General features: G+C 39.1%; 1 pseudogene; it reads left to right on the plus strand.

Moving 5' to 3' along the window:
* Nucleotides 1-2,041: 2,041 nt before the first annotated feature.
* On the plus strand, nt 2,042-27,525 carry LOC113279800 (annotated as a pseudogene).
* Nucleotides 27,526-27,760: the final 235 nt, after the last annotated feature.

Here is a 27,760-nt window from a genome sequence, read left to right on the forward strand (position 1 = left end):
AGATTTCTGCAAGAATATATAATTAAAAATAAATAAAGAAAGAATGAGTAAGGCAGAGGATTAATATATAAAAAGAGAATTATACCATCAAGTTGATCATTCCTTTTTCGAAGTTCTGAAATTGTATTTGCAGAAGTAGAAACTTTAGTTTTAAGTTTAGCTTCAAGAGACTGAAGTCTTCTTTCGTAATATGAAGATACTACATATGACATGCGAAACATCTGTGAAGTTGAATGATTAATGTTAGAACACGAAGATTAAAATTTTTTTAAAGAAGTTACCAGAGAACCAAAGGCAAATTGAAAGCTTGGATTTAATAAAGTTGAAGCTCTGCGAAGAGATGGATCATCTAAGCAAGGAGTATCACAGATTTTTGAAACCATATCAAAGCTGCGATGTAACTCGTCATTACCCATAGCTGCCATCGAATCAGCAAAAAGGGTAGAGAGCTGACTCATAGACGATTTAATTGAATCTCCGGAAGGAGAAGAGTCATCATCGTCAGATTCAGAACTTTAGAAAGAATTATAGAATTCTCTACGCCTCTTAGCAAGATTTGAGGGGGAAGATGAACTATGGGTTCTTGTAGCTTTGGTTTTGATTCTAACTTTGGTCTTAGCACCTGAAGTCTCCATCTGCGCGAATAATACAGATAAGCAACAAAGGCAACAATATTGTTAAAATAAGAAAAAGAATGTTCCTCACTCTATCATTCTGCGAAGATGTCGCATCAGCTGATTTCTTAAACCGTTTAGATTCACTTTTTCCCTTTATAGTCTGATTTTAAAAAGCAAAAAGTGAGAAATTTAATATATGCAAAGGAAAAGATATTCATGCGAAAATAGTATACCTTTTTCTCTTCTTCGGATAAGACAAGTTCCCAAGGATGATAGTCAGAAAGTCCTTCGGGAAGGGGAAGGTCAGAATGATCAGCAGCTCTACCAGATACATAAGGACCCGTTAAAATGACGGGACAATTTATCCAACCAACATCATTAGATCTATGAGCAGTATGGTTGGAATTGTCATTCCAATCAACGTCTCACATGATTTTCTCGTTCTCAGCAAAAGTATCTTTTCTTCTTATGAGAATGGCCCATCTAGTAGACTCCTTCTTCATGAGTCCCACATAATAATTATTAAAGAAATTATCAAGGGTATACTCAGTGGGATTAATCGTTTTATCACGGTGCAGTTTGTTTCGTACTTCATACACATAAGAGGTTCATAAACCAGCCGCACGACGAGCATATTCTAGAATTATCCTAATAGCATCACCCCTCAACTGAAAAATACCCCGTGCGAATCGCTTATCAGCTAAAATCTCATAGAATAAAGGAATATTAGGGTTATATAATGGGACAGGAAGACCGTTCAAAAGTTGTTCCAAGGAAACAATAATTCTCTGATTTGTCCATTTTTCCGAATTAATCATATCAAATGTGAGTTTGGATGAATAGTTACATCCGGGAGGAAGAGAAAGTGAATAGCCTCTCACGCTGAATTGGTCTTTCAAAGTTTTGAAGGATGTTTCATTTTTCTTAGCAACTGGTGCCATCAGAAGAAGGGGAATGGTAAAAGTTTGAAGAACAATTTAATTTGATTAAGATCAAGATCAAATCCGGGAAGATTATGATCAAGGTGAGATCAATTAACAGAAAAAGAAGAAGAGAAAACGCAAAAATTAATAATGAATAATAAAGAATGAAGAAACAGTAGCAGAAGAAAGAAAGAAGAAGTAAAAAGAAGAAAAAGATGAAGTAAATATAAAGAGAAATTACTCTCGATTTTCGAGGAATTTACCTCATTAATACGATGAATAATTGGGTAGGATGAGCGGTTAAAGAGACGTGTCGAATGATATGTGGTCAAGAAGACACGCGTAGAAAGGAAAGTTTAAATTTGATTAAAATATTTGTCGGCAAGATGGAATTTGAAAAAATAGGCATGTGCGACGAGGCAAGTTGAAGATTCTCATTTCGCTCATTCTGCGAAAGGAACGAAATGAGAAGAGGCAAAATGTAGGAATAGAATATCGCACATGTGTTATATGCGAGCAAAGGACAATCAGGTGTGCGAAGGTCGTCGCTCAGCTGAGATGTGGTGACGTATTGAATGATGTCAGCCTAGTCACAAGTAAAGTGTGAAGATCTGTACGAAGCTTGTAGGGTCTGCGAATATAACTAATGTACATGTACGATAATAATGCACAGAGATTCCGAAAATAAAGGATCTCTTAGCTGTCATCCACTATGTAATATCCTATATAAAGAGTAGATGGTCCATGAAAAGGGAGAGTTCTTCTTAGAATCTTTGGTCAAGAAATCAGGAGAGAGAAAGATAGTAGAGAGAGAGTAAACTTAGAGTTTCCATTATCTTGTAATTGTTCTTGTGATTTTTGATTAATAAAGAGATGATTTACATTGAGATTGGTTAATCATTGTTAGATTCTCATACTTGTATGGTTGTAGGATTTCCTGCAACTACAGTCCCTAGTGAACTATAAAGTGGGTAAGACTCTTGTCATTGGAGCATTCTCTAAAGTGAAACTTGCAGCCCATATACCAACTGGAATGAAAGTCGCAATCAAAATTTATAATCGCCACAAGCTCAAGAAAATGAAATTGAACGAAGACAAAGGTACGTAAGATTCACATGAAATGCAAAATATGATTTTTCCTTCTTTTTTTGTGTCACAGATCAAAGTGATCATTTCGTGTCCCGGCATGCAGTTATGCGAGAAATAAAAGCAATGAGGTTGTTATTCATGCATCCTCATATCATACGACTCTACGAGGTTATAACAACTCCCAGTTACATATACCATGTAATAACGAAGTGGGCGAAAAACGGAGAGCTATTTGATTACCTTGTAGAGAAGGGTAGATTACAGGATTATGAAGCCCGGTACCTTTTCAGCAGGTGATATTTCCACTTAATGGTCATAATTAAAACTCATAGGAAGCGTCTTGATGCTTCAATAAAATTATACACATAAAATCATTTGTGCTGAACAAAGATTATCTCTGGCGTGGAATACTGTCATGGCAACATGGTGGCTCATCTAGACCTGAAGCCTGAGAATTTACTTTTGGACTCAAATGACGATGTGAAAATCGCCGATTTTGGATCGAGTAATTTCATGCGCGATGGTCGTTTCCTGGAAACAAATTGCGGAAGTTGGAATTACGCTGCCCCTGAGGTAACAAGTAATTTCTAACAATATCCTCTACATATATTGGATGTATTATATATATATATATCCGGGAGACTGAAATTTGTGTACGGCCGCATTTTAGGTATTGTCCGGAGAACCATATGCTGGCCCAGAGGTAGATGTCTGGATCTGTGGTGTCATCTTATATGCTCTTCTGTGTGGTGCTCTTCCTTTTGATGACGAAAACATTTCTAACTTACTCGGGAAAGTTAAGGTACGTACACCCTGACTAAATAGTTTGATGCCAATGTGTCAGAAACGTTTAGTCCTTCCCTGTCGCATTTCTAAGTATCACTGCGCATCCTCATCAGGGTGGAAGTTATTGTTTACCAACTCACTTATCAACTGGAGCAAGCGATTTGATCCCGAGGATGCTTCTGGTTGACCCTATTAAGCGGATTACAATTCCTGAAATTCGTCAGCATCCGTGGTTCCAAGTTTATCTTCCACGTAATATAGTCGTTCCTCTACCAACCACAAAGCAGCAAACAACCAGGGTAGTAGACCTTTGCATTAGCATTCTTATTCTGCTACCGCCATTTTATGACTCAATTATATTTCTTAGTCGTGCTACGACCATTTCCATGTTGTAGATTGATGATCGCGCTATCCAGAAAGTGGTTCGTATGGGATTTAACAGGGATTTGGTTATTAAATCTCTTTGCATCAGTGTATGTACACCTTTCATCATCCACCACGTGTACAGAAAGAGACACGTGGAAGGCATGCAAAACAAGATATCAAAACATGATAACAAGCATCTCATCAGAAGATGCCACCGGTCAGCAGATCTGACGATCAGGGACAGAGGATCACAGAGGTATGATGGCTTAGAGGAGCACCAGATAATACCCCTTGGGTGTTAATACACCCAATCCCGAGGAAGATCCCTGATCAACGGCTGAGAGGAAGTTTGACTGACACAGATGTGACCAGACAAAGAGACACTTGTCTGACACGAGCAGACATCCATCTACCCGCATTAAATACCAAAGAGATACACACGTGTCAATCAGCTCGTGGAAGAGGCGAGGATAACCCTTCGTATTCAATCTCAGGCCGCAACATATGCCGAAGACCTCTGCGTAATGGGCACAAAGCACAAGAAGATAAGATTACAACGGCACCTCAGAAGTAGGACCCACGTTCCAACCTTATAAATACCCCTCTCCACTGAGAGAGAAGAGGTCGACCAATCCAGAGCAATTATAGGAGAATATAGGAGAGAGAAATAAGAAGAGTAAGTAATCCCCCTACTTCCGCAGACCTATGTATACTCTAAAGTCATTCGACTATCTTTGTAATCATTCAATACATAGTGAAACACCACCCCCGTGGATGTAGGCCTTACTGCCGAACCACGTAAATCTTTGTCTTATTTACATTTAAGCACTTTACATTCAGCGTTGAACTTCATGTGATTTACATTTATACTTGATTCTCTGTTTATTCCTTTATACGAACATTATGGATGATAATATTCGACTAGACAATGACAAGCTCGAAGGCTTTGAGTCGATATAATCATCCTCTTTACACATACGACGCACAATTTTAGAAATAGAATGTATGCGAATATTGTTTGTGAACACATGGATGGCTTCGTGATTTATGTGTTCACAATCTGGCGCTAGAAACAGGGACTTTGTCCCGGTAAAAGATTTATCTTATCTTGTGATTTCACCTTAAACGCGCATTATGGTTGTGCCCTATTCTGGGTTCAGTGTGCTTTCAAAACCTTTTTTATTCTGGGTTCATGGTCTTCATTTTCACAAACACCATTTCAAAGCAGACAAATCCACGGCTATCTATCACAGATTTGCACGTGAGGCGTTTTTCTTTTAAAACTAAGACTTAATAATCCAGATTCATGAGTTCTCGCTACGGATCTACCTTTTCAAGAGTTTTCCCTTTCAAAAGTAGTCTTAAAACAAGGTCCATGATTGTTTATTAGAGGATTTGTATTGCAAAAACTAGACCGATGGAGTCTTTATGTTTCCCTTTTATTAAGGCCCTTGGGCAGCTCATTTCCTTTTATTCCACAAATTTTGCGGATACGAATGGCACTAACCCGATCCTCGTGGATATCTTTGGTTCTCTTTATTTATTCCCCTATGCAGAAAAGGACTAAAAATGGAAAAGATACTAGAGGCAGGAAAAACCAAAGCCTCATCAAAGGAGACACCGAGGATTACCCCGGTCATGACCCGAAGCAAGCAGAAAGGAGACAAAGCTAATACAGTTACTCAGAGGCAGGATGCTGCGAAAATCACCTCACCTATGAACACTAACTCCATTGCAGCCGCGGCTCTCAAAGCAGCAGCCACAAAGAACAACGCAACTGTTGCGACCCTCCAGGCTACAGAAGCTAACAAGACTTTGGTTCCAAACCAAATCCATCAACAAAGAGAAGGGGTGGCAGAATCTATGACACATCAGCCCGCACATCCACCAGTCTTCGGAATGCCGTCAACCAACGGTCAGAATCAAACCATACCAGTGGTTTTAGTACCGCGGGTGGAAGCTCAACCGGGGGGATCAAACTTGGAGATACCAACAATTGAAGCTGATCCTCTACCACCCTTAATACACACAGTAGACGAAGGGGGAACTATGGGCGTAGGGGTACAAGCCGAAACTCCCAATCAGGGATCAAACCAGTCCTACCGACTGATGGTAGAGCTCGAAGAATTGAAAAAGATCCAGCAGGTCTACGCAGATGTCGTAGCTCTTCTGGCCAGGGAGAACCAAGACTTGAAAGATAGGATTGCCCAAAGCACGAAGACTAGCCAACAACTGGACGAAGAAAATTCTAAGGCACCAGAGCCTAATCGAGACCGAAGAATCATCCTAGCAAACGCCGCTAGGGGAAGCAGATCATCCGATCCGGAATATGCCGCCGAAGACTTAGACTATTATGACAGTGAAGTTCGAAGAAAGAAACGCTCAACTGAGCATGAGAACGTGGGACATTACCGCGCAATGGAAGAGCTGCGTGATGAGATGATGGCTGAGATCAGGCAGTTAAAATCCAGACAAGGCGGAGGAAGGCTTGAAGACCGCACAATCAACACCATCTCGTGTTCCGAAGCCGCAGGGCCCTCACTTACAGCGCAGATAGGAAAGAGGCTACGAAATCAATTCGAAGACCACTACGAATTATATAAGATTGATGGCGTAGAGGTGGACGAGCACGAAGAGTGGATGGACGCACCTATAATCTTCGATACTGAAGATATCGAAGAAGATATGGAAGACCATAACGATCCCTTGGTCCTCACACTACCAGTGGCCGGATGTAACTTCAAAAAGATCCTCATCGACGGGGGGAGCTCAGTGAACGTTCTATTCTACGACGCCTTCAAACGGATGAAGCTCCATGATGAACAGCTGATGACCTATTATTACACCATCTACGGGTTCAACGGAGTGCCCACAAAGCCATTGGGAGACATCGTGTTGCAGGTGAACGCCGGGCCAATGAAAGTAGAAACACGATTCAGCGTGGTAGACGCCCGATCACCCTATAACGCCATTATTGGACAAAAGTGGGTACATAAACTCAAGGGAGTGGCAGCAACTTACTACCAATATATCAGGTTCCCTACACCCGAGGGAGTAATGGAAATCAAGGGAGATCGGGTCTCTGCAAAAGAGTGCCAGGCCACTCAGGATCGTATCAACAACGAACCGGAAGAGCAACGAAAAACCCGAAGGATCAAAAATAAAGAAGCTGCGAAAGAAAAGGCCATAGACCTGTTCCTCAAGAAAACCGCAGGGAAGGGCTTGACAAAGATGATAATGTCCTTAACACATAGGCAAGTACTTCAGCAGCCAACGAAGGACAGAAACATACCAAATAGCAATTAAAGAACGTCCCAGTCCTTGGGGACCCGAAGCCAGTGTTCACACCAGTGGAGCCCGTAAAAGAAATCAACATAGGAACGAAAGAAAACCCGAAGATGATCAAAGTAGGGACCATAATGGACGAAAAAAGATAAGATTCCTTAACCAAATTACTTAAAGAATACGCGGATGTATTCGCCTGGAAGTTAGGAGACATGCCGGGGATTGATCCAAAAATAATCCAACACGAGCTACGCATCAAACCAGGCACGCCACCTTTCAGGCAGAAAATAAGAAAAGTTGCACCAGAGTATCATAAAGTAGTGGAAAAAGAACTTCGGAAACTACTAGAAGCAGGCTTCATCAAGGAAGTCAAATACCCTACATGGATCTCCAACATGGTCGTCGTTCCTAAGAAAAATGGAGGCGTTAGGATGTGCATCGACTTTACTAACCTCAACAAGGCATGTCCAAAAGACAGCTATCCCCTACCAAGCATAGATCAACTGGTTGAAGCAGTGGAAGGGTACGAAGAGCTGTCATTCATGGACGGATATTCTGGTTACAACCAAGCAGCCCTGGCAGAAGAAGATCAACTACACACCGTATTCTACACACCGCATGACCTTTATTACTACACTAGAATTCCCTTTGGACTTCGAAACACAGGGGAAACCTACCAGAGAATGGTCGATGCTATCTTCAGGCCATGGATTGGTAGTACCCTAGAAGTCTACGTTGATGACATGCTCGTCAAAAGTAGGCTGCGCAAAGATCACCACCAGGACCTGAGAGATATTTTCGAAGCAATGAGGAAACATCACATGAAAGTAAATCCAGAAAAATGCACTTTCGGTGTCACCTCAGGGAAATTCCTCGGATATCTGGTAACAAAAAGGGGTATTGAGGTAAACCCCGCGAAGATTCAGGCCATAGTGGAAATGCCATCTCCGAAGAATTTAAAAGAAGTGCAAAAGCTCAATGGGTCCTTAGCAGCCTTGGGCAAATTTATTTCCCGATCCTCGGACAAATGCAAACATTTTTTCAATATTCTCAAAAAAGGGAGTAAGTTTGAATGGACCGCAGAATGCGAAGAAGCCTTCCAAAGAATCAAGGAATACCTGCCTTCAATTCCAATCCTGCAGAAGCCTGATCCTGATGAGGTTTTGGCATTGTACATAGCAGCGACAGAAGACGCAGTTAGCGCAGTGTTGGTCAAAACCAATACGAAGATAGAACAACCTATCTATTATGTCAGCAAGACCTTCAATTCTGCGGAAAGGAATTACACGAAGATCGAACAACTCATCCTGGCATTAGTATGGGCTACTCAAAATCTGAGAACCTATTTCCTAACTCACTTCATCCGCGTCCCATGCAAAGCACCACTGGAAGCAGTCCTCAAAAGCGCGGGAAAAGTAAGTAGAATAGCCAAGTGGAACACCCACCTGGACCAATTCAACATCATTCATGAAATTCAACATTCCCAAAAATCCCAAGTATTGGCGGATTTCTTAGCAGACCTCCCCCTGGACAACGATAAAGAGATTAGGGGAATACCAGAAGCCGACGAGGAAAGCAAGGATCCAGTTGATGTCCTCGAACCCGCGAGTCAAAGACAATGGGAAGTCTTCGTTGATGGTTCCAAAAATAAGGAAAGGGAAGGAATAAGCATTTTCATCACCACCCCAATTGGAGAAAGGATCGTACAGGCACTCTGGTTAGAATTCAAAGAACATACTAACAACATCGTCGAATACGAGGCAGTCGTACATGCCCTCCGCTTGACAATAGAGATGGGGGTAACTGATGTAAGACTGACAAGTGATTCACAGCTTTTCATACGACAAATAGGGCTCGAATACAATGTGTACGACGACACCCTCTCAGCTTACATGGCCTTGGTCCAAACATTGGCATCACAAATTCCGAACATCAAGTTCCGGCACTTATGCAGAAGGGATCTCAGGCACGCGGATGCCCTAGCATATATATCATCCATGCTGAAGGACAAGAGTATCGAATCTATCAAAATAACAAGGGTATACGAGCCTTCGATTGCATCACAATTTTCCTTTGCTACAAACCAAGATACAGTGGAAGAAAATATCGAAGATCAGGTGGGAGAAGACATCCGTGACGATTTTGACGAAGAAGATATCCTGTCAAGAGCAAATCAAGACGAAGATTTCAACAACGAAGATGATTGGAGAATGATGATCCATGCATTTCTCAAGGATGGAACCTTACCCGCGGATCATAAACAATCCAGGAAAATACTCTCCAAAGTAGGAAGATATGATCTTCGGGATGGGGTCCTGTACAAGAAATCTTTCCCCGGACCGTTATTACGTTGCTTATCCAGGAAAGAGGGGCATCGAATTCTAAACGACATCCATTATGGTGACACAGGGAATCATAACGGCATGAGATCACTAGCCGACAAAGCAAAAATGCAAGGATATTACTGGCCCACAATGATACAAGATGCTGCAAGAATGTCCCGACGATGTGAAGAATGTCAGCGTTTTGCCAAAAAGATACACGCACCAGCAACAACGTTTAATTCTGTGGATAGTCCGTGGCCATTTCCAAAATGGGGCATAGATATCGTTGGGCCTTTCATCGAAGGATCAGGGAAAAGACGATTTTTTATAGTAGCCACAGACTACTTCAGTAAATGGGTGGAAGCCAAAGCCTTAGCCAGGATCAGATACGTGGACGTGTTTACTTTCATATTCCAAAACATTATTTGCAGGTTCGGCATACCAGCGGAAATCGTGTCCGATAATGGTAAACAATTACAGGGGAAAAACATAGACATGCTCTTCGACACTTTCAAAATAAGGAAAAACAAGTCCACCCCCATATACCCTCAAAGCAACAGACAAGCGGAAGCTACTAACAAGACCCTCGCCCTTATCCTCAAAAAGCAATTAGACGAACACAAGGGGCGATGGTGTGAACAACTACACAATGTATTATGTGCATAAAGGACAACACGAAGATCTTCCACTGGGGAGTCCCCATTTCTCCTCACTTATGGAGCTGAAGCAGTCATCCCAACAGAGATCCTCATGCCAACTACAAAGACCGAAGCATGGGAGAAAAATCTCACAACAGGCATGATGTTAGAGAGACTGGACGACCTGGAAGAAAGGAGGGAAGCAGCATTGCAAAAGATGGAAAATTATCAACGGAGATTAGCGAGAGAGTACAACAAAAAGGTTAAGTTTCGAAATTTTGTAGAAGGGCAGTATGTGCTAAGAACAATCCCGCAGTATCAACGAGAGAAGAAATGGGGAAAGTTAGCACCTACATGGGGAGGACCTTTAATAATACACGACATTGCGGGAAACGGTTCCTACTATCTTCGCAATCTGAAAGGCGAGGTCCTCCGGCTCCCTTGGAATGCTAAATGGCTCAAACCGTACTACCCATAGGAGCAGCGCAGCTTTGCATCTGCGTGAAGAATACCAGAAGAAGAAGGCAGCGTAACCGCTTTACATGTTTCTATCTATGGACGAGGAGTAGCAGGCCTCAACCTATCAATCAAACAAACTTTTTGGGAAATCTTCAAGCAAACGAAATGGTCAAAAGGCCCGCTGGGTGAACGCATGTACATTACATAATAAATTAACAATATTGGGGAAAGTAGTTAATCTACAATCTCTCAGGGCTCCCTTATCAGTGTCTATGAGTGTAAGACCAGGGGGAAGGCACCCAGCAGAAAGAGATACCCAACCAATTTTAAGGCAGCGGGTCGACGGAATGGGTGCATGTAAATACTTCAAATAAGCATACCATATCCTAGAACTCTGCCTCGGCCCCCACCGTTTGGGAATCCTCTGGCCCAGGATTCGCCAGCGGGGTGACAGGTCTCAAGACGATCACGAAGGTATTTACCTTCGGTGTCGCACCCAAACACTCTCAACTTTTTACAAAGCAAGTTATTTCTAGTTTAACACTTCACAATACTTAAAATAAAGATGAATTGATAACGCAGGTATGCCAAAAGGATGATCCATTTCATAAAGAGTTGATTGCAAGTTCAGCAAATAAGATAAAGCAGGAAACACATCAAAAAATGATCCGAAATTATATAATCAACAAGGATCAACTTTCTATGACTAATAAAAGAAATCTACTTGGACGATACAACTCCATCAACAGGGTTGTCTCTGCGAGATGAAGGTACGCTACCACCTGAAGAAGGCCCAGAAGAACCAGGCAAGGGCGCGGGAAGGGGACGACGCGGATAATTCTTGACAAGACCATGTTCGATTTTAAGATCAAGTTAAATCTTATTTAGGACTTTGTTGGTATCTTCAGCCAACTGACATCGAGCTTTATAAGTGATAACAACGGTCCGCTGGTTGGCCTGAGACATCAATGCAGATAGGCTTTCCGCCTCTTTGGAGGCAATCTCCGCTGCTTCCTCACGAGACGCGTCCAAACCTTTGAAATAGTTGGCTTGTCCTTCCTGCTGCACTAAGGCAGATTGAGTTTTTTAAGCTCATCATTTGCTACGTGAAGCTGTCCCTCGAGTGCTGAAAAAAAGAAATACCAAGGGGTTAAAACGAACAAATAACAGAATCACACTCGATAAAACGAGGTTATACCTTCGACATTAGCCGAAGCCTCTTCATACTCATTAACAACTGCGTCCAGAGCCTCATCAAGAAAGTCATATTCGTCGGATAGTTTCTTATAATGCGTTTGAAGGTTCGTAAGAGCAAATTGACTCGCGTCTAAGTCTACTTGCTTCATTGAATCCAAGTGACGAAGATGGTTGACTTCGTCATTCATCTCCCCCATCCTTTTATGGAGTCGATACACATTCACTTCAAGATCTCTTTCAGATTCCACTTGGCGAGCAACATCAGCTCGAGACGCTGCTAGGTATTTACTAAGAGCACCAACCTCAACCCTAGCATTATCTCATTCCTCGGAAAGATGCAGCATACTATCCCTAACCCCGGGGCCTAAGAAAGAACGAGCCTGTTGTAACTCTCTTTCCAAAAAGCGCACTCTAGCCTCTAAATCCGAAGCATGTCCTCGAGCTTCACGCAGGTTGTCACGCGTCCATAGCAGCGTACCATTAAACAGACAACGGTCATGATTGTACTTATTTTGCATATCAACCATCAGTGTTCGCTTTTCACGCCACTCAGCTGCTAAGCCTTTGTGATCATCAGCACGAGCATTCCACTTTACGGCTTCTCTTTTCAACTTACCCACCAACTCTGCAATGCGTGATTTCTGTCGTTCCCTTTCTTTCCGAAGCCATATGAGCTCGGGGACTCCACCCACTGAAGATAGGGTGGGGAGACTGAGACAGAACACCAAAGTACAAATAGGGAATCACGAGGAGTAAAAGACCAATAAAAAATACGAACCTGTGAGGGACGATACATTTCTGCGAGCTTTCTCCAATTCGTTGCGGACTATATCAAGTTCCGAACGGATACTCTCCTCGGAATTACCCAGCCGCTCCTTTTCTTTCAGGCGACCCTTCAGTTCACTTATTTCCATCTCGGCCGCAGATAGTTCTTATTCTCTATGACGAAGCTTAGCCTCCAACTTTAAAGACTTTGCTTTAAAGAATTGGTATAGAACATGGTTACAATGTTCGCTCCTCATCATTTATGTCACAAACGAAAAACATTATTATACCCAAGGGATCGGATATCGCGAAGAATACAATGTTCGTATATCATGAGGGAATCAGTACAAGGATTTACCTTTAAGACACGCTGCTGGGGAAAACCGTATTGGTACCCATCAGCTATGGCCATCATATCAGCAACAGAGGAGGGAGGGTCAACCACTAGGTTAGCTTCTGAAGCTCTCAGATTCTTCTCCCACATCTCAGCAACGCGGACTTCAGAAGACACTTGCATCATCTGAAGAGTATAAGCGTCAGAATTCTTCTCACCGGGGACCACTGGGGCAGGGTTGGGGACGAACATCAGATTTTTCTTCTTAAGCCAAGACAAAATGGCATCTTCGCCTTCAGGCATTAGCGAGTAAGGGAAATTCTCTGAAGGAGATTCAACCGCTGACTTCCCTTTGGCTGTTCTCCCCTCACTCGCGCAAGTCCCGACATCACCAGCCTCAGTATGACCACCGGCGTTTTCAGCCTGCTGACCGGTGGCATCTTCTTTACCAATATCCCAAAGCACATCCCAATCATCATTTGGGGAAAGCAATGAGAAGTCTTCGGCAAGACCCATGGCAGCATTCACATCAAAGGATTCCCCCGCGGAATATATCCTACCAAAAGAAAATTCAGGGGAAATAACGGGCAGAGTACCCACACCAACAATATTATCGCCAACAGGGACAGATCCACCCCCGCCAGTACCACCAACGGTAATATTACCCTCAGACTCACCATCACCACCCGCGACAATTCCTTCTTCACCATCACCACCCGCGGCAACTTCTTCTTCACCATTACCACCTTCGTCATCAGGGTGAGAAGTGTCGGTACGCTCTTCTCCATCGGACATTTCTTCATCCTCAGCATACCCTTCGTTTACAGGACTCGTAACCTCCTCATAAACCTCAGCCTCACCGGTAACCACAGTAGAAGATTGTTTGGGTCCAAGTTTCTTCTTCTTCGACACCTACAAACCAGTACACATCCCCACAAAGGCTCACTTTTTTCCCTCACTTCAAAAATGAAAATTATTTCAAGCAAGGAAAAAGGGGCAAATAGAATAGAGAATATAAGAAGAAACTATGCCTTGACAGCAGCAGCACTCTTTGGTGGATGGGTAGCACCAGAACCCTCCTCCTCATCTCCATCAACGACATCAAGAGCGTAAGGAAAATTCATGCCCGCAAAATTCGGACGCCAAGGACAGAAATATCCATAACGAGCAGGAGGAGTTTCACGAGGCTTGCTGTTTTCAGAAGGACGCCAACCGCGCGGACCAGGAATCCAACCATAAGCCCAAGGACCAACTACCTCAATTACAGTAGAATGCCATTCATAATCGTGGTCACGCTTAATCCTTTCACGAGAAGGAAAGAGTTTCCGTTTAGCAGATCCCTCAGTACCAGGAACATACTTCAGCTTGGCATCACTCACCTCACTCAAAAGACGAATTTCACCACGAGGAGCAGCAATATTACGAAGACTAACACTCCACGACTTACGGTTTCTACTGTTGACGTAATCCCCAAAGGAACTGTTAAAATTCTGAGGAGTGTACCAATCTCTCTTAGCAGGATTTGGAACATAGCAGGTCATCATAGTCTCCCCCTTGCTTCGCAGGTAACATTCCTTCAGTGAATGAAGATAATTCCCAGATAGTTGTGACACGGAACAATTATGAGTGTTTGTGGAAGAGCCTTCGCGACTAGCCAACACGTCATAATAAAAGGAGTCACCCGACTTATATAGGGGCAACATGAGACCCGCCTCGAAGGCTCCAACCGTAGTCAATAGATGAAACTCGTCAAACTGATACTTAGCAAGGAGCTCGTAAGTGATATCATCGTCAGGGGCATAGAAGCGAACCTCAAAAGCTTGAAGCTCATGTTTTTCCTTGAACATCTCAAGATCAATATGCTTGAAAGTGACCTTCTTCTTACCAACTGAAATGCTGCGTATCACGGGGACAGTTTCTTCTTCGTCTGCGGAATCAGAAGTATGGCTCAATTCCGAAGCTTTCCTTTTAGAAGGAATATTTTTAGATGGATCAGCCCTCGACATAGTACCCTTGGAGTACTTCCCTTTAAAAGAAACCGTGGGAGGAGACGACAAAGATTTATGCGGAGGTTCTGAAGGAGGAGCCATAGAACGAAGGGGAGGAACATCCAATGCTTCATTACGAGGAGGAGGATCCCGCGTACTCCTAGAGTCATCACGAGGGGGAGCCTGCGCACTCCTAGAATCTTCACGAGGACGAGAAGGGGCACGGTTGACAACATACCTAGACCCAGAAGGACCCTTTGGCACATCCCCTTTCTTAGTAGGCACAACCTTCGCACCAGCGGAAGATGAAACCCTATGACCCCGACGATCCGGTTGCAAAGACTTGTAAGGACCTTCCCCAAGTGGAGATCTGTCAGAATCTCGACGCGGAGGGGATCTTGGCGGACTAGACGGCGGGGTTTGGTAAGGAGCCCGCGGACGATCAGACATATCTACAAGGAAACACAAAAACAGTTTAGAGAAGAATATGAGGAGATCACTAAAGATCAAAAAACCCATAATTGATGGTTCATCCGGATAAACATTAAAAACCCTAAGAACTAAAAATAACCAGAAATACTCCATCAAACTCCAGGGATAATACTTAGATACCGACTCACAGACTTTGTAACAAAGAACAGGGGCAAGCATATATGCTTCGACATGTGTGTTCTTCATCACAAAGCCAAGAATACAGCAACAGGAAACAAACGGGTAGATACATAGATAAATCAATGATGAGAAGCTAATGAAAAACCCCATACCTATATAGAAGAGGACGACAAGCACCAACCGCAGTCGAAGAAAGGAGGATCGGAGATATCAAAAGCTAGTTGTCTGCGATACAGGGGCAACAACAATCGAGAGCGAAAGAGACAGAAAATTAAATGTTGTTATCTTCCTCACAAGAATGACGATAATATATGACTAAAGAACAAGAATAGAAAACAAGAAGAGGATGAACACTGACAAGAAGAGGATAAAAGTTTTTTTTTCACATTCTCTTTCCTATTTATGAAGATAGAGAAGACGATAACTGTCCCTCGTACCAAGGAGCAGTTATGGGGAAAGTTAATGCAAAGTGGGAAACGTGCCCATATTTATAGGGGAAGTTATTTAAGGAGAGATAAAACGTGTAGGACGACCTTTCTTCTTCTAAATTTCAAAATGCGCCCAAGTAAGAAGAAGAGGGGAAAATTGTATGTACACCTTTCATCATCCACCACGTGTACAGAAAGAGACACATGGAAGGCATGCAAAACAAGATATCAAAACATGATAACAAGCATCTCATCAGAAGATGCCACCGGTCAGCAGATCTGACGATCAGGGACAGAGGATCACAGAGGTATGATGGCTTAGAGGAGCACCAGATAATACCCCTTGGGTGTTAATACACCCAATCCCGAGGAAGATCCCAGATCAACGGCTGAGAGGAAGTTTGACTGACACAGATGTGACCAGACAAAGAGACACTTGTCTGACACGAGCAGACATCCATCTACCCGCATTAAATACCAAAGAGATACACACGTGTAAATCAGCTCGTGGAAGAGGCGAGGATAACCCTTCGTATTCAAGCTCAGGCCGCAGCATATGCCGAAGACCTCTGCATAATGGGCACAAAGCACAAGAAGATAAGATTACAACGACACCTCAGAAGTAGGACCCATGTTCTAACCCTATAAATACCCCTATCCACTGAGAGAGAAGAGGTCGACCAATCCAGAGCAATTATAGGAGAATATAGGAGAGAGAAATAGGAAGAGTAAGTAATCCCCCTACTTCCGCAGACCTATGTATACTCTAAAGTCATTCGACTATCTTTGTAATCATTCAATACATAGTGAAACACCACCCCCGTGGATGTAGGCCTTAGTGCCGAACCACGTAAATCTTTGTCTTATTTACATTTCAGCACTTTACATTCAGCGTTGAACTTCATGTGCTTTACATTTATACTTGATTCTCTGTTTATTCCTTTATACGAACATTATGGATGATAATATTCGACTATACAATGACAAGCTCGAAGGCTTTGAGTCGATGAATCGATATAATCATCCTCTTTACATATACGATGCACAATTTTAGAATTAGAATGTATGCGAATATTGTTTGTGAACACGTGGATGGCTTCGTGATTTATGTGTTCACAATCAGAACACAAAATCAGGTAACCATATTATACTAACAGATAAATGAGATGCATACTTTGATTCAAATTTATTTGTTGATTAATGTAGCAAAGATAAGGATGATAGAAAACTAGTTGTTGGGATGTGGAGAGAGTTTAAGAATTTCGTCGGAAACTCAAGATTCTAGAGTTGTAATTTAATAATAATAATAATATTGATAATAAGATGTATGATATCCTCTAAACAAGAAGGCTTAGCCTTTTATATAGGCTTACATGAACCGGATAAAAGAAAAGGAATTCAACCTAAACTAGGAAAGTAAATACTTGAAAAACATGTAAACTAAAACACAGTACGTAAAGGATCAACATTAATTGTTGATACAGATGCAAGGGATCAACAATCATTGTTGATACCAAAACAATGGATCAACTTGGAGAATTGATACAGAGAAAGATGTACTACATCAGTTCCGCCTTCTTGAAAGAAACTCGCCCTCGAGTTAGCTAGTAGAAAGAACTTCATTCTCTCCATGAAACGTAAAAATTTCTTGCACATTCAAGACATTAGAGATGTTCCAATCTGATGGAAGATCAATAACATAAGCATTATCACTTATTTTCTTTAGTATCTTGAATGGTCCATATTTCTTCATCTTTGTCTTGTTGTAAGTTCCAGTAGGGAATCGTTCTTTCCTGAGATGAATCAAAACTAATTCTCCTTCATTGAAAATCTTAATTTCTCTATGTTTGTTTGCATATTCTTTGTATTTGTTGTTGGAAGCTTCAAGTTTTGTCTGCACTTCTTGATGAATCTGAGAAGATTTCTCATGCATACAATCAACTCTTGCATTTGATTGTCGCAGCTTTGGAAGAATCACTAAATCCAAAATATGGTTAGGAACCTTAGAATAAACAATCTCAAAAGGTTTTTTACCTGTAGATCTATTAACTGAGGTGTTAAAAGCAAACTCCATATGTGGAAAGAGAGTATCCCATTATTTATCTTTGCTTCCAATAATCTTAGCTCTAATCAGGTTGCCTAAAGAACGATTGACCACTTCAGTTTGTACATATGTTTGAGGATGAGCAGTTGTACTATACTGAAGTTTAGTTCCCAAACGCATCTACAAAGACTTTCAGAAATAGCTCAAAAATTTAGTGTCCCTATCAGAAGTAATTGTTTTAGGAATTCCATGACTATTTCTTTGAAAAATAAGTAAGCAATATTGGAAGCATTTGTTGTCTTCTTGCAGACTATAAAGGGAGTCATCTTTGAATAACGATCTACTACCACCATAATATAATCATTACCTTTTGAAGTACGTGGTAAACCAAGTACAAAATCCATACTTACATCCACCTAAGGAGCATCTGGAACTGGAAGTTGAGTACATAATCATGTGTTTTGAATAGTTCCTTTGGATTGTTGACAAACCATGCACTTTTTGACGTACTTCTGAACATATCTTTTAAGTGAAGGCCAAAAATATTGTTCTTCCACCAAATCAATGGTTTTATCATGTCCAAAATGTCCACCAAGACCACTGCCATGTAATTCTTGAATCAGATGAAGACGTAAAGAACACTGTGGTATGCATAAACGATTTCCGTTAAAAAAAGAAAACCATCTTGAATGAGATAATCATCAATATTGCATGTTGAAGAATCACACTTTTCCCAAAAAGATCGAAAATCTTTGTTTTCACAATACAAATATTTTAAGAAATCAAAAGCTAAACTCTCATATTTAAGAGTTATAAGAAGATGAGCTCGTCTACTCAAGGCGTCAGCTACTTGATTTAGTTTTCCACTCTGATGTTTAATGGAGAATGTATACTGATTGATAGTAGACAACCACCTATCATGCATTATATTAACTTAGTTGAAGTTTTCAAAAACTTAAGAGCCTGATTATCTGTATTCACTATAAACTCACTGTGAATGGGATAAGGATGCCAATATTTAAGAGCTTGAACAAGTGCAATCAATTCTAGCTCATAAGTAGACCATTTCTTCCTTGTATCTAAATTCTTATCACTATAATAAGAAACATGATGACCTTCTTGAGACAATACAACACATATGCTAACAATAGAAGCATCACATTGAATCTCAAAAGGTTTCTCAAAATTTGGCATAGCAAGAACAGGAGCGCTACACAACTTTTCTTTGAGAAGATTAAAACTTTTATCTGCTTCTTCAGTCCATTAAACACTGCCACGCTTTAAACAATCTGTTAAACCACACTACGAAAATACTAAGTTTTAGTCACGCCAAGTGAGCGTGGCTATTGATCAAAAATTCGTGGAAAAAGACAACTTGCCACGGCTGGCATGCCGTAGCAAATAGTCTGGTGGCTAATACTATTTGCCACGGTGCTTGCCACGGTTTTTACAGGAGTGTCTATTAGTGGAAGAGCATTTACCACGCCTCCCGTCGTGGTTAATTATCAGTTGGATGTCACACGTATCTGGTTATTAGCCACGGTTTCAGCTATTTGTTCTGTTCGTGGTTGTTTCTCCAAGATCATTTTCCAGGGATTTTGTAGTTGTTTAAAAGATGATATTTTTGGTTGCTAGCCACTAAAATGACCAATATTAACACTACAAAATTTCCAAGAAAACAATTCTTTCATTCAAAAACACACACAAATACTACAGGGTTATCTGATTGATTACATTCAACAAAAGCAAATAAAAATATTTAACAGTAAAGCATTTCAAGTCTGGTACAGGTTTCAAAAGAAAATTTTAATCGGATATGGGAAAATAAAATACATCAATTATCACATATGGATTCCTTACTTCCAAAGATAATCAACATATAACTTTGAACACAAATATCTTTCAATGGAACCTGCAAAATATAAACATCAAATTTCATATCAATGACAAATAACATTAAAAAAAAATCTATTATATACTACCAACATCCATGGATGCCTAACATAAGCTGTGTCTAAACCATATCCATTTAAGAAGATATAGAATCATAGGCACATCAAAATAACAAACTGTATTCTCCCATGTACGCATATGGATTCAAATAAATACAAATATCCACTTATATATTCGAGGCTCGAGCAAAAACACCTAGTTACGCATAAATTCAGGCCATGGTAGAAACGTAAGCAAGGAAATCAGAACAGTCCGAAAAACAATTAAATGTGAAGGATTCTTGGAGTTCACATTACTAAGTCATTATAAGAAGAGACCTTGAGGCTCTGTTAAATGTGATGATAATATTAAAATTATTTCAAATGGAGAGAATGTGATCTTTACTACTGGAGATCAAATAGCAAACAGAAAAGATGATTACGGCTTTAATTATTAAAGAGTAGTGAAACTGGTAGCCAGAGATATACAAATATCATGTCATATGGGGAACAAAATTAATTTCCTCAAGGATTTCTAGGAATGAGAAATTACTTGATAGTCATCAAACACCAAGTCTTGCGTCGGAGAGCAAGTTCTAATTCTCGAAATGCACTTAGAGGCAGGAAAGATCCAGATTGACAAACTCATACCCCTGCCACAAGCTTGGAGAACATAAAGTAGGGTTATTTAGTTAAAATATTTGAAACCACAGGCCTGGAGAACATAAAAATAGGGCTATTTAGTTAAAATATTTGAAGAAACAAATAAATTTTTCTGATAGGAAAGAGAAACATCCAGTAGTCTCGTTCCATTGCCGTGGAAAAACAAAGATTCCTCTAACATATGAAGCAATTTATTGACAGAATAACCATCGACTCTTCTCCAACTAGGGAATGCTCCACATTATAGGGAGTGCTCCATGGGTTCATTATCCAGTTTTTTTAAGATTAAATTACTTGAGAGTACATAAGCTACATATAGAATGTTGTCAAGTAGATGAACATAATTTCATCTTACATAGTTGACGCTTTTCAGATCGCCAAATTCTGGTCTCTCTCAAAAAAAGAAATCTGGTCTCTCATGATCACATCTTAGACTTCCATGATTATTAGAACACAGAATACAGTAGATACCAGCCTTTTGGGGCCACATAAAATGGATACAAACACACCTAGAAGATAAACATCGGCTATCTTGCACCACTACACAAAATGGCAATTGCTATATAAACATAGAAATCATTACCAACTAGCTTTCACTTGAATCCAGAACAATGTACCTAACCCAAAGGAAAGCCCTTTGACTTCTTTTTCTTCTCTGGCTCTACGAAGTTTCTACGTTTTCCATTTCTGCAATCTATATTAGAACACATCAAATGACAGAAGTGCAACCAAACTCAAGCATGGCTCAAAATATATTAATTAATGGGAAATAGTAAAGTTACTTTATCAATTTTGGTCTAGGTATATTGTGTTGTTTGCAATTATAATACGTGAGTAGTTAAGGTTACATTCCACACTATTATTACTGCTGAACATTTCAGAGAAACAAAAGCATGACAGAAGGATCATTTCTGAATTGTAATATATTTTCTTGGAAAACATCTAACAAAAAGATTCACATACTCCCATCCCACGAACCGATTATGATATAAAACCCAAAAGCCGGAGCGGATGAGTGATAATAATAGGATTAAAATACAGACTGCCAAGTGCCTACGAAAATCACAAAGTAAGGCTGGTAGTTTAAAGGATTACTTGTTTGCTTGAATTACGTGCAACTACGCGATGTAAGTAGCCTGTGTGGCCTCTGAAAACCATTTATATTTTACCCCTTTCCTAGAAAAGGAATAAAAATCAAGTGAGAATAGAATGATCACAAGCTTTCTAATATGTGATATTGATGAAACCTTTCTCCTTGAATGAATATAAGTAATATGACCACCTTCAGAAATACATACAACATCCCAACAGTAAGCAAGAATCACCATCTGCCGAAAAAATGGATCCCCCTTGTTCAAAAAATAAATAAAGGTTCAATTGAAAGATGGTTACCACACACATCGAATGAACACTCATGGCTAAGCCTCCTCCTAATCTGTGGAAAGTGGTTAAATATAAAGAATTGATACAGTTGACTTATAAAAGATGCGAAAGAGACTACATTTCCACTAAATACAACACTTGCCAGATAATAGTTTGATAAAACAAGATTATACCAAATATATCAAGGTCAATGACAACTTGTGATATTAATCACTAACCGAAACACAAAACCAAGAGGCAATGTTTCTCTTTCCTTTCTAGAGAGAGAATACCAGACAGAAAAGCATTTAAATAAACTCTTGATAATTAAGCCAATAACCTACCCTTAAATAGATGGTTTCACAATAATGGAGTCTCAATACACATTCATGATGCACATCTCTTACTGAAAGCAGATTTATTCTTATGGAATAACCAACCTAGAAAAACTTACATTATGGGTTTTGCATAGACAGAATGCACTTGAAATTGGAATCAACCACCGTGTGGATAAAAAAAGACATAATAGAGTTGATGTTAATGCAAGAACCTTTACTAGGATAAAACAAAAATCATACTAAGGATCTAATAGAAACTCAAAACGTATGACATTCGTACCAGGAAATGAAAGGAACAAGTAATAAACTTTCTTACCAGCTTGCTAAGATATAATTTGATCTCAAAATCGATGAAGACTTGCAGAGAAGGAAGAAATTGATGCATTTCTTTATTCCAAATCTGATACCATGTCGGAAAATAGTTCAAATCAAAGAAGATAAAACTATTAATAATTGTAAAAAAATTGAAGACCGATATACAATTAGGTCGAATCTAACAAAAAGAACAAATACTACTTTAAAACCCTAGTTTATGAACATCAAAATAAGAATACCTAATTTTACACAAACCCCAACTTACTTGAAAGATTGTCTTCTCTGCGTAAAGGGTTTCAGAGTATTGATTTTCTATTTTAGTATGCATAATCGAAGAAGAAAGGGGAGAGTTGAGGGGAACTGAGGGGTGTGAGTTATCTCTTAAGATGGCATCGTGGGTTCCTTTTGGTTTACTAGCACGACTTGAGTTTTTGGATATCTTCGCGGGTTGTAATTTAGGCAATATTAGCTACAACACTATTTTTATTACCGAAGCAAAAGCCCTTCAATACCCACGGCCCACTCTGTCGTCAGTAGAGAACATCCGACGGACTGATAACTTATAAACCTACACCCGTGGCAAATTTATATTATGTCGTAGCAAATGAGGGGTCTATTTGCCACGACTGCGGATTTGGCGTGGAAATATGTGGTCAATAGCCACGGATATATGAATCCGTGGAAATAGGGTCGTGGCTAGAAATCATCATTTTTGTAGTGCCAGCTGCAATGCTACTAAAATTTCTCACATATCTTCTATAGAAAGAAGTTAACCCATGAAAACCGCGCACTTCACGTATAGATGTTGGAGTAGGCCAATCAACAATTATTTTATTCTTGGAATCATCCACTGAAATACCAATATTTGAAACAACATAACCTAAAAAGGTAACTCTATTTGTAAAGAACGTGCATTTCTTTAAGTTCACATACAAAACATTTTCTTGTAAGGACTTAAACACCTGAGATAAATGCTGAATATGCTCTTCCTCATTGTTAAAAATTAATATGTCATCAAAGTATACAATAACAAATTTTCCAAGAAAAGGCTGCAAAACTTGGTTCATGAGTCGCATAAAAGTACTAGGAACATTAGATAAACCAAAAGGCATAACTAACCACTCATATAATCCTTCTCTAATCTTGAATGAAGTTTTCCACTCATCACCTTCTCGAATACGTATTTGATGATATCCACTACGTAAATCAAGATTTGTAAAAACCTTAGAACCAGAAAGCATATCTATCATGTCATCGATTCTAGGTATAGGAAACCTATATGGTATAGTAACCCTATTGAAATCTCTACAATCTATGCACATTCGATGTCCTCCATCTTTTTTGTCTATTAAAAAGGCTAGGCTAGCACAAGGACTCTTGTTTAACCTGATCAACCCTTTTTGTAACAGATCATCAACTTGACCTTGTAATATCTCATGTTCTTTTGGACTTAACCTATAATGATCTTGATTAGGAATAGAGGTTCCAGGTATAAAATTTATTTGATGTTGTAGATCTCTCAGTGGAGGTAAGGTACTAGGTAATTCATCAGGAAATAGTGCACTAAAAGAAGATAATAATAGTTGTACCTTGTCTGGAATCTTTACCATAGGTTTAGCAACTTCATGAGAACTTATAAAATGAGTTTGTTGTAAAGAATGATCAATGGTAGAAACTAAGGAATTTGTCTTCTGATCTTTTTGCTCTCTGACTGAAATAGAAGATCGAAGAGGCCAAAATACTTTAGTAAAACCTTCATGAACAAAAGTATAAGTATTCTCATAGCAGTTATGAACATCACGAATGTCATACTGCCATGGTGTTCCTAAAAGTAAGCTTGCAGCAATCATATTAATCATATCACAAAAAGCATAATCTTCATATCCAGGGAATGAAAATTTTACCAAGCACTGGTGAGTGATCTGTTGAGTAGAAGAACTGTTTATCCAACCCACATAATTTGGGTTTGGATGAAGAGTAACTGGCAATCCATCTTTTCAACTAACCTTGCAGCTACATAGTTTTCTGTATTTCCACTGTCTATGATCATGCTACAAAGTTTTCCCTCAATAAGACACTGAGATTTGAAAATATTATGCCTTTGAGAAATACATGGTTCAGTAATCAATATTGTTCGAATAATTCCAAGAAAATCTGCATCATAAGATTCATGAACATTCACATAAGCCTGATCATCTTCTTCAAAAATTTCTTCTTCATGGATTTCATCTTGAGTTTCACTAATATAAGCATGAAATTTTCAACAATCGCTAGAAGTATGACCAGTTTGGTTGCACTTATTACACTTGTCTCCTCTAAACTTGGAATAAGGATTGAGAGGCTTAGGTAGAGGAGGAAATTGTTGCTGATAATTATTTCCTGTAGTGTTTAGAGAAAGGTCTCTTTTATTAGAAACATGAGGTGTATTAACAGGTGGAACATTAATTAATGGTGAACTGTCTATAGGAATAAGTGTTTGGTTGGAAGTGAAGTCGGTTGCCTGATTAGTTCGACTGTAACTTCTTTATTGAGGATAAAAGTTACCATCTTGATTACCTGAATATGGATTGTATGGTTTAGCAGTTCTATTAAAACCTTTATAACGATTTTGTCATGGTGATGCTTGACTAGAAGTGTTAGCAAAGCGCCTCTCTATCTTGATAGCTTATTGAATAACCTCAACCTTTGTATACACGGATTGAGTCATTCCTTGTTGAATTAGTCTGTCTAAACCTTTTATATATATAACGTGCAACTAACTATTCTTCAGATTCATTCAATTGGTTATGTGCAACTAAACTGTAAAATTAAGCTACATACTCTTCAACAAGTCTAGCTCATTGTCTACAATTTTTAAGTTTGACAAATAGTTGTTGTCTATAATCTCTAGGTAAAAAATTGTCCCTTATAAACTCTCTCATTTTATTCCATGTACGTATATATATGAGGTTTAATACTTAAGTCGATCTTTACAGAGTTTTTCCCACCAAGCTGCAGCTCCACCTTTAAGCTTATATGCTACCAGTTTCACTTTTGAAGAATCAGACACTTCCATGAAGTTGAAAAACGACTCTACTTCATAAAACCAATCCTACAAATCTTTAATTTGTAAACCATCATGAAAGTTAGGTATATCATCTTTCAATTTATATTCTTGTCAAGATCCATAAACATTCATGCTAGACTTTAATCTTTTATCCTTTATCCACCTTTTTTCTTGGTCTTCTTCTGCCTTGTCCTCATCATCACTGCCAAGATCCACGATGCAGGTTTTTTTAAAAGGATTGTTAATAAAACTTTCATACTGCTTGTTTTTTTTGCAGCTCATGTAACACCCAATCAGGATTGTCAGTCCTTTGAAAGAAATACTGTTTATCATCCTTAGTTTCACCTACTTTGTTTCTTCCTTCTTTTCTTAGCATGCCTTCATCTTCTAATCCTACATGTTTTAATAACTTGATTATAAAGTGTTCATGTACTTCAAGTTTCTTTTCTAACTTCTCTGTCACAGATTTTTCAAACTTCTCTGTCACAAATTTTTCAAACTTCTCTGTCAATTATTTTTCTATTCTTGTTACGATATTCGTTTCTAGATCAACAAAGTCTATTTTGGTAAGAAGCTGATCAACTATTGAAACTTACTGAAGAAGAAAACTAAAAGTTGATGAAAAAAATTAGGGTATTGAGTTTGCAGAAGCGATTTAAGGATATGTTTTTAAGATAAGAATCTAAAATGCTGGCTGTGGTACCAACTAATGTTGCAAAGATAAAGGTGAAAGCAAACTAGTTGCTGGGGATGCGAAGAGAGTTTAAGTTTTGTCAGAAACTTAATAAAATCTGTTTCAAGGATCAAGATTCTAGAGTTGTAATTTGATAATAAAAATAACAATATTAATAATTTATATCGATAATATATAATAATATATATTGATAATATATAATAATATATATTGATAATATTTATTGGAGCTTAGCTTGTTAGGCTTCCAATTAGTTTCATGTAATAATCGTTATATTAAAATAATATATATTGATAATAAAATGTATGATATCCTCTAAACAAGAAGTCTTAGCCTTTATATAGGATTACATGAACTGGATAAAAGAAAAGAAAATGAATTCAACCTAAACTAGGAAAGTAAATACATGAAAAACAAGTAAACTAAAACAGATTACGTAGAGGATCAACAATCATTGTTGATACGGATGCAAGGGACCAACAATCATTGTTGATACCTAAACAATGGATCAACTTGGAGATTTGATACAGAGAAAGATGTACTACATCATTGATAGTATCCAATATACCTTTGCAGGAAACTGTTGCATATCATTTGTTAATGGACAATATTTTTAATGGAACGACCAGCTATTCTGCAAATGATAAGATTACCCATGAACAACCAGTCCAAGAAGGAACATGGAACGTAACACACAACACAACTGTTGGATATATGAATGATAATCAACAAACCCTTCCAGCATCTAAATTTCATGTTCATAGAAAATGGGATCTTGGAATTCAGGTATAGCCTTTCGTTTGTTTATGTAACAAAGAATTTAAACTTTTATGCGTCTTGTTTCTAATCTACATTTTTGGATTTTATAGTCTCAAGCACATCCTCAAGTTTTAATGACTGAAGTTTTAAAGGTTTTAAAAGAAATGAAAATATGTTGGAAAAAAATCGGATCCTACAACATGAAACGGAGTAGTAAGTGGTTTCCTCCTCTCCGCCTTACCAGAAAAAATAATCTATACACTGCTAGTCATAACAACGTAGTAGATGATATTCTAGCTGAGAATGGTTCTAGAATAGGTAGTATCAAGTCGTCACACATTGTCAAGTTTGAAATTCAGGTACGATGATTTTTTTTTCCTAACGGAATCATATTCTTTTTTCGGAGGTAGCGCAATAAACACATTTTCCTTTTTGGTGATGGCAGCTATACAAGGGTCGTGGTGAAAAGAACTACGTACTTGATTTCCAAAGAGTTAATGGATCACATGTTTTATTCTTAGACATTTGTGCATCTGTTTTTATTCAAGTTGGTGTAATCTAAATTAACTGAGAGGTATTCTGTCGATCGGGACTCTTTTGACAAGGTTTGACATAGCGACACATCCAGGATTTTTAGACAGGGATAGCAAACAAAATAATACACAACAAAAATATTTAGCCAATAAATAATTCTAGACAAGTCATTTTCAATAAATTATTTAGTAAGTATTATTAACCTTAATTGTTTAATTTTCTATTTTTAGTTATTTGGTTGTATTATTAAACTATATGTTTGG

The sequence above is a fragment of the Papaver somniferum genome, chromosome 5 (assembly GCF_003573695.1).
Source record: "Papaver somniferum cultivar HN1 chromosome 5, ASM357369v1, whole genome shotgun sequence".
In the NCBI taxonomy this organism is placed as follows: Eukaryota; Viridiplantae; Streptophyta; class Magnoliopsida; order Ranunculales; family Papaveraceae; genus Papaver; species Papaver somniferum.